This window comes from Gadus chalcogrammus, unplaced genomic scaffold (assembly GCF_026213295.1).
Source record: "Gadus chalcogrammus isolate NIFS_2021 unplaced genomic scaffold, NIFS_Gcha_1.0 GACHA040, whole genome shotgun sequence".
In the NCBI taxonomy this organism is placed as follows: Eukaryota; Metazoa; Chordata; class Actinopteri; order Gadiformes; family Gadidae; genus Gadus; species Gadus chalcogrammus.
Genome location: NW_026613475.1, coordinates 79,790 through 86,429, shown reverse-complemented (window position 1 = coordinate 86,429; position 6,640 = coordinate 79,790).

The window sequence follows — 6,640 nt, the reverse complement described above, 5'->3', positions numbered from 1 at the left end:
TCATTCCTCTCTGACTTCACTGAACTCCTCACACTAGCATCAACCCTCTCTCCACGTCTGCTGTTACTTGGTGATTTTAATATCCACATGGACTCCCCCACTTGCAAGCTCTCATTTGAATTCACCACTTTATTGGAAAATTTCTCTTTCGCCCAACATGTCACCTTCCCCACCCATGACAAAGGACACATCCTTGACCTTGTCTGCTCCATTAATCTCCCTGTACTCGACCTCCGGCCATGCCCCTTTCCCCTCTCTGATCACAACCTTTTACGGTTCTCCATCCTCTCCCCCATCTCCCGCCCCCGCCCCCTTAGAGAAATCACCTTCCGTAACCTAAAATCCATTGACCCCCACCATCTCTCTGACCTGCTCTCCTCCACCCTCCCCCTCGACTCAACCCTCATCTCACCTGATGAGCTCACAAACCACCTTAATGCTTCCCTGTCTTCCTCCCTCAACACTCTGGCCCCCCTCAAAACCAAAATTGTCTCCTTTAATACCTCCTCACCCTGGTTTACACCTGCACTCCGCAAATTGAAACAAACCGGCCGCCAACTCGAACGACTCTCCAAAAAAACCTCACTCACAGTCCACCATCAAGCCTACAAACTCCACCTCACTGCCTACAAAGACGCCCTCACCGCCGCCAAGTCTGCATACCTCTCCGCCATCTTTTCTGACCCCTCTCAAAACCCCAGAACCCTCTTCTCCACAGTGAGCAACCTCCTCAAACCGCGGACCAGCACCCTCTCCACCTCCACCCCAGATCTCTGCAACTCATTCCTCCAGTTCTTCGCCGACAAAATCACTGCAATCAACCATTCACTATTCCCTGTACATAACCCCCCTGCACACTCAATGGCCTCTCCCCTACCCATCTCTCTGGACCTCCCAACACCTCCTCCCCATTGCCGTCTCACCCACTTTGACCTGATTACCCCTCCTGCACTCTCCAAACTTATAGGCTCCTCCAAACCTACTACCTGCTCCCTCGATTCCCTCCCCACTCCCCTGCTCAAGTCCTGCCTCCCCGTTCTCTGCCCTTACCTTACTAAGCTCTTCAACTCCTCACTGTCCCATGGAACTGTCCCCTCTGCCTTCAAATCTGCTGCTGTCACCCCCACCCTCAAGAAACCTGGTCTTGACCCCTCCTCCCTCAGTAACTACCGCCCAATCTCCAACCTCTCCTTCCTCTCCAAAACCCTTGAACGCATCGTCACCACACAACTCCAATCCCATCTCCACGCCAATAACCTTTTTGAATCCCTCCAATCTGGGTTCCGCCCCCTCCACAGCACAGAAACTGCTCTCCTCAAAGTCCTCAATGACCTCCTCATCTCTGCCGACTCTGGTTCCCTCAACTTCCTCATCCTCCTTGACCTGAGTGCAGCCTTCGATACTGTAAACCACACCATCCTGCTCACCAGACTCAGCAACCTCGGAATTGAAGGAACTGCACTTAGCTGGCTTCACTCCTACCTCTCCGACAGATCTCACTTCATCTCCCTCCACAACCACACATCTGCCACAGCCACCGTCACACAAGGTGTTCCCCAAGGTTCTGTACTTGGCCCCCTCCTCTTCATCATCTACCTCCTCCCCCTTGGTCAATTACTCCGCCATTTCTCCATGGACTTCCACTGCTACGCCGACGACACCCAGATTTACCTCAGCACCAAATCCCCCCACAACCCCCCCCTCTCCCACATTGAAACCTGCCTGTCTTCACTCACTCTCTGGATGCAAAATAACTTCCTGAAACTTAACAGCAACAAAACTGAACTCCTCCTCATTGGCTCCAAATCCACCCTCAGTAAACTCGCAAATCCCCCCACACTCACTATCGACGGCACCACGGTCTCCCCCTCCCCCCAGGCCCGCAACCTTGGCGTAATCTTTGATTCCACCCTCTCCCTTGAATCCCACATCCGCCACACTGTCAAAACCTCCTTCTATCACCTCCGTAATATTGCAAAGATCAGATCCTCCCTCACACCTCACGCTGCAGAAAGACTCATCCATGCCTTCATCTCCTCCCGCCTTGATTATTGCAATTCACTCCTCGCCGGCATCTCCACCACCTCCATCAACAGACTCCAACTGGTCCAGAATGCAGCAGCCCGTCTCCTCACTCATACTAAAGCGTGGCACCACATCACCCCAGTCCTCAAGAATCTCCACTGGCTCCCCATCTCACATCGGATCCACTACAAACTCCTGGTCCTCACCTACAAAGCTCTCCACCATATGGCCCCCCCATATCTCTCTGATCTTCTCTCCCTCTACCAACCCCCCCGGGCCCTCAGATCCTCCTCAGCCGGTCTCCTCTCCACCCACACATCAAAACTCCACAGCCTAGGTGACAGAGCCTTCTCCAGGACATCTCCCAGGCTCTGGAACTCCCTCCCCCAACATATTCGTGACTCTGAGTCCCTCACCATCTTCCAGTCCCGCCTCAAGACTCATCTCTTCTCCTCTGCCTACCCCACTCACTATCCCTAGCCCCTAGCCCCATCAACTTTTTAGTTTTTCTTGTTTATCTATTTTTGTGCCCCTATGTAAAGCGCTTTGAGTACGTGAAAAGCGCTATATAAATTGAATCTATTATTATTATTATTACCTGCTCTGACCCTGGAGGGGGTCCCCTCTACCTGCTCTGACCCTGGAGGGGCCCCCCTCTACCTGCTCTGACCCTCCCTGGGGGGGTCCCCTCTACCTGCTCTGACCCTCCCTGGGGGGGGGGTCCCCTCTACCTGCTCTGACCCTCCCTGGGGGGGGTCCCCTCTACCTGCTCTGACCCTCCCTGGAGGGGGTCCCCTCTACCTGCTCTGACCCTCCCTGGAGGGGGTCCCCTCTACCTGCTCTGACCCTCCCTGGAGGGGGTCCCCTCTACCTGCCCCTCCCCTGGAGGGGGTCCCCTCTACCTGCTCTGACCCTCCCTGGAGGGGGTCCCCTCTACCTGCTCTGACCCTCCCTGGAGGGAGTCCCCTCTACCTGCCCTGGAGGGGGTCCCCTCTACCTGCTCTGACCCTCCCTGGAGGGGGTCCCCTCTACCTGCCCCTCCCCTGGAGGGGGTCCCCTCTACCTGCTCTGACCCTCCCTGGAGGGGGTCCCCTCTACCTGCCCCTCCCCTGGAGGGGGTCCCCTCTACCTGCTCTGACCCTCCCTGGAGGGGGTCCCCTCTACCTGCTCTGACCCTGGAGGGGGTCCCCTCTACCTGTTCTGACCCTCCCTGGAGGGGGTCCCCTCTACCTGCTCTGACCCTGGAGGGGGTCCCCTCTACCTGTTCTGACCCTCCCTGGAGGGGGTCCCCTCTACCTGTTCTGACCCTCCCCTGGCGTTTGGCTTCTGTGGGGAGGAATTAGCCATAAAAAGCCATAAAAGCCACAAAAAAAAAAAACATTGGCAGAAAAGGCCTAGGTGGTTACCCACATAACTGAAAGGAAAAAACCTCACGCTAACTGCCTGGGAGGTTCAGCTTATCTAACTTCTGTGCCCGACAGCGGACAAAATAAAACAGTGGAAACTGTATAGCTACGCTTGGTCTTGCCTGAACGTGCAGAAAGTAACAACCAAGGGTAACAAGAAATATGATCTCTTTAACAAAAAGGACAAAAGGTACAAGTGTGTCAGCGTCTGTGCTGAGATGAGAGAGAGAGAGAGCCTCCACCTTCCACTTGTCTTTATATGTGTGGGGGCGGCGCCAATAATCAGGGCGAGCCAACCAGCAACCTGCAGCCACATTGCTCCGCCTCCAGGAGGTCATTGATATGATTGAGTGCAGGAGGCAAAAGCAAGACATTATAATGGATATTGTTATGGAAGTGGGTACTCAGCTGAATACTCCATGAATATCTTTGCGCTGTCAAAATGTACAAGCCCTTTATTGCACCTTTTACTGTTCTGACAATTTAGCCTATTTCAACATATTAACCAACTTTTCCCAAAACTCCAGTCTTTCCAGTCTTCCATAGTGGGCCTACAGGTTGTATTGAGGCCTTTCTAGACTTACCCTGGTGTTATTCGCTGTTTACAGCCTACACTCAAATACTGACAATGAGTGAGAAACGCTAACAAATCCTATGTTGATCCTCAGCGACTGAGGAGGGACTGAGCTGCTCTGTAAAATGATGGGTAGCTGCTTTGGATCACTTGATCTGCCAAGACTCTTCAAACTGATGTTCGGCCCTTCCAGGCTGACATCCAACAGCGTCTCAACTCAAATTGTAACGGCATTAAATGGTGAGAGAGACAGCAGCACAGTGACTCAAACCCTGCGGCTCAACGGCCATTGAGCACGAGGATTCCACTGGATCGGTGGGTTGAGTGGCTTCACGATGAGGCCAGAGGGTAACTCTTCATCCGCTCGAAGATAATCCTCTCATCTGCTCAATGATAATCCTCTCATCTGCTCAAAGATAATCCTCTCATCTGCTCACTGATTATCATCTCATCTGCTCAAAGATAATCCTCTCATCTGCTCAAAGATAATCCTCTCTTCTGCTCATCATCTCATCTGCTCAAAGATAATCATCTCATCTGCTCAAAGATAATCCTCTCATCTGCTCAAAGATAATCCTCTCATCTCAACAACCCTGAATCCCTGCCCGTGAATTCTGACCCCGATTGGCTCATCTGAACCCCCTCCAGGGCGCTCCCCCACTGGTTCCACCACTCCTCCTCCTCCTCCAGCCCTGTGGCCAGGAGGTTGTTACCCAGCTGCAGCAGCAGCAGTGAGGGTCCCAGGGCTGACCTCTGACCTGGAGAACCCATCCATCAATAAGGGGAATGGATATAGAACATAACTCTGCACCCAATCTCCTGAATGTATCCTGCCAATAGTCTGTTTAATCTTCTCCACTCTGGAAAGCGGTACAGGGCTATTATGTCCAAATCATCAATCACCTCCACAGTTTTCTCCCCCAAGCAATAGCCCTCCTAAATAACTCTTAAACTTGGACACCATTGCACTTTAATTTTATTTAACACTGAACTATCTCCATTCCCATTAATTAATTGCTAATATTGGTACTGTTTGTCCTTGTATTGTGTTTGTCTTTTAGTTTTACTGTGTGTTGCCTGCATGGAGACCAAATCAAATTCCTAGTATCTGCTTACATGGCAAAATAAAGTTGAATTGAATTGTATCAAAAGGTGGAGCTCTGGTTGGACGAGGATTGTCCAGTTCAGCTCGTGGTTCTACCAGCTCCTGTGGAGAAGGGACCTGGTGTCTGGGTTAGGGTTGGACCTGGTGTCTGGGTTAGGGTTGGACCTGGTGTCTGGGTTAGGGTTGGACCTGGTGTCTGGGTTAGGGTTGGACCTGGTGTCTGGGTTAGGGTTGGACCTGGTGTCTGGGTTAGGGTTGGACCTGGTGTCTGGGTTAGGGTTGGACCTGGTGTCTGGGTTAGAGTTGGACCTGGTGTCTGGGTTAGGGTTGGACCTGGTGTCTGGGTTAGGGTTGGACCTGGTGTCTGGGTTAGGGTTGGACCTGGTGTCTGGGTTAGGGTTGGACCTGGTGTCTGGGTTAGGGTTGGACCTGGTGTCTGGGTTAGGGTTGGACCTGGTGTCTGGGTTAGGGTTGGACCTGGTGTCTGGGTTAGGGTTGGACCTGGTGTCTGGGTTAGGGTTGGACCTGGTGTCTGGGTTAGGGTTGGACCTGGTGTCTGGGTTAGGGTTGGACCTGGTGTCTGGGTTAGGGTTGGACCTGGTGTCTGGGTTAGGGTTGGACCTGGTGTCTGGGTTAGGGTTGGACCTGGTGTCTGGGTTAGGGTTGGACCTGGTGTCTGGGTTAGGGTTGGATCTGGTGTCTGGGTTAGGGTTGGACCTGGTGTCTGGGTTAGGGTTGGACCTGGTGTCTGGGTTAGGGTTGGACCTGGTGTCTGGGTTAGGGTTGGACCTGGTGTCTGGGTTAGGGTTGGACCTGGTGTCTGGGTTAGGGTTGGATCTGGTGTCTGGGTTAGGGTTGGACCTGGTGTCTGGGTTAGGGTTGGATCTGGTGTCTGGGTTAGGGTTGGACCTGGTGTCTGGGTTAGGGTTGGACCTGGTGTCTGGGTTAGGGTTGGACCTGGTGTCTGGGTTAGGGTTGGACCTGGTGTCTGGGTTAGGGTTGGACCTGGTGTCTGGGTTAGGGTTGGACCTGGTGTCTGGGTTAGGGTTGGACCTGGTGTCTGGGTTAGGGTTGGACCTGGTGTCTGGGTTAGGGTTGGACCTGGTGTCTGGGTTAGGGTTGGACCTGGTGTCTGGGTTAGGGTTGGACCTGGTGTCTGGGTTAGGGTTGGACCTGGTGTCTGGGTTAGGGTTGGACCCAGCGCGGGCTACATGCTACAGGGTCGGTGTGGGGAATGAGCCTGGGACCGGTTGGGGATCAGTGGGACAGAGGATTAAAGCTTTTGCATGATGCTATTGCAGGTAGACGGGTAGGGCGCCGGCAGGCTGGTGAGCCAAACCATGGCTGGTTTATTACCGGCCCTAACCCAGGGCCTAACCCCACAGCAGAGCATTTTCATTTGATAAAAATGAATGTCACTAAATTGCAATCACACACACACACACTGCCTTAATTTAATGAGTGGGTAATGACCTTGTTAAAGTGTCGTCACTCCCACCATAGCAATGCTTCAACAAAAATACTTTACTA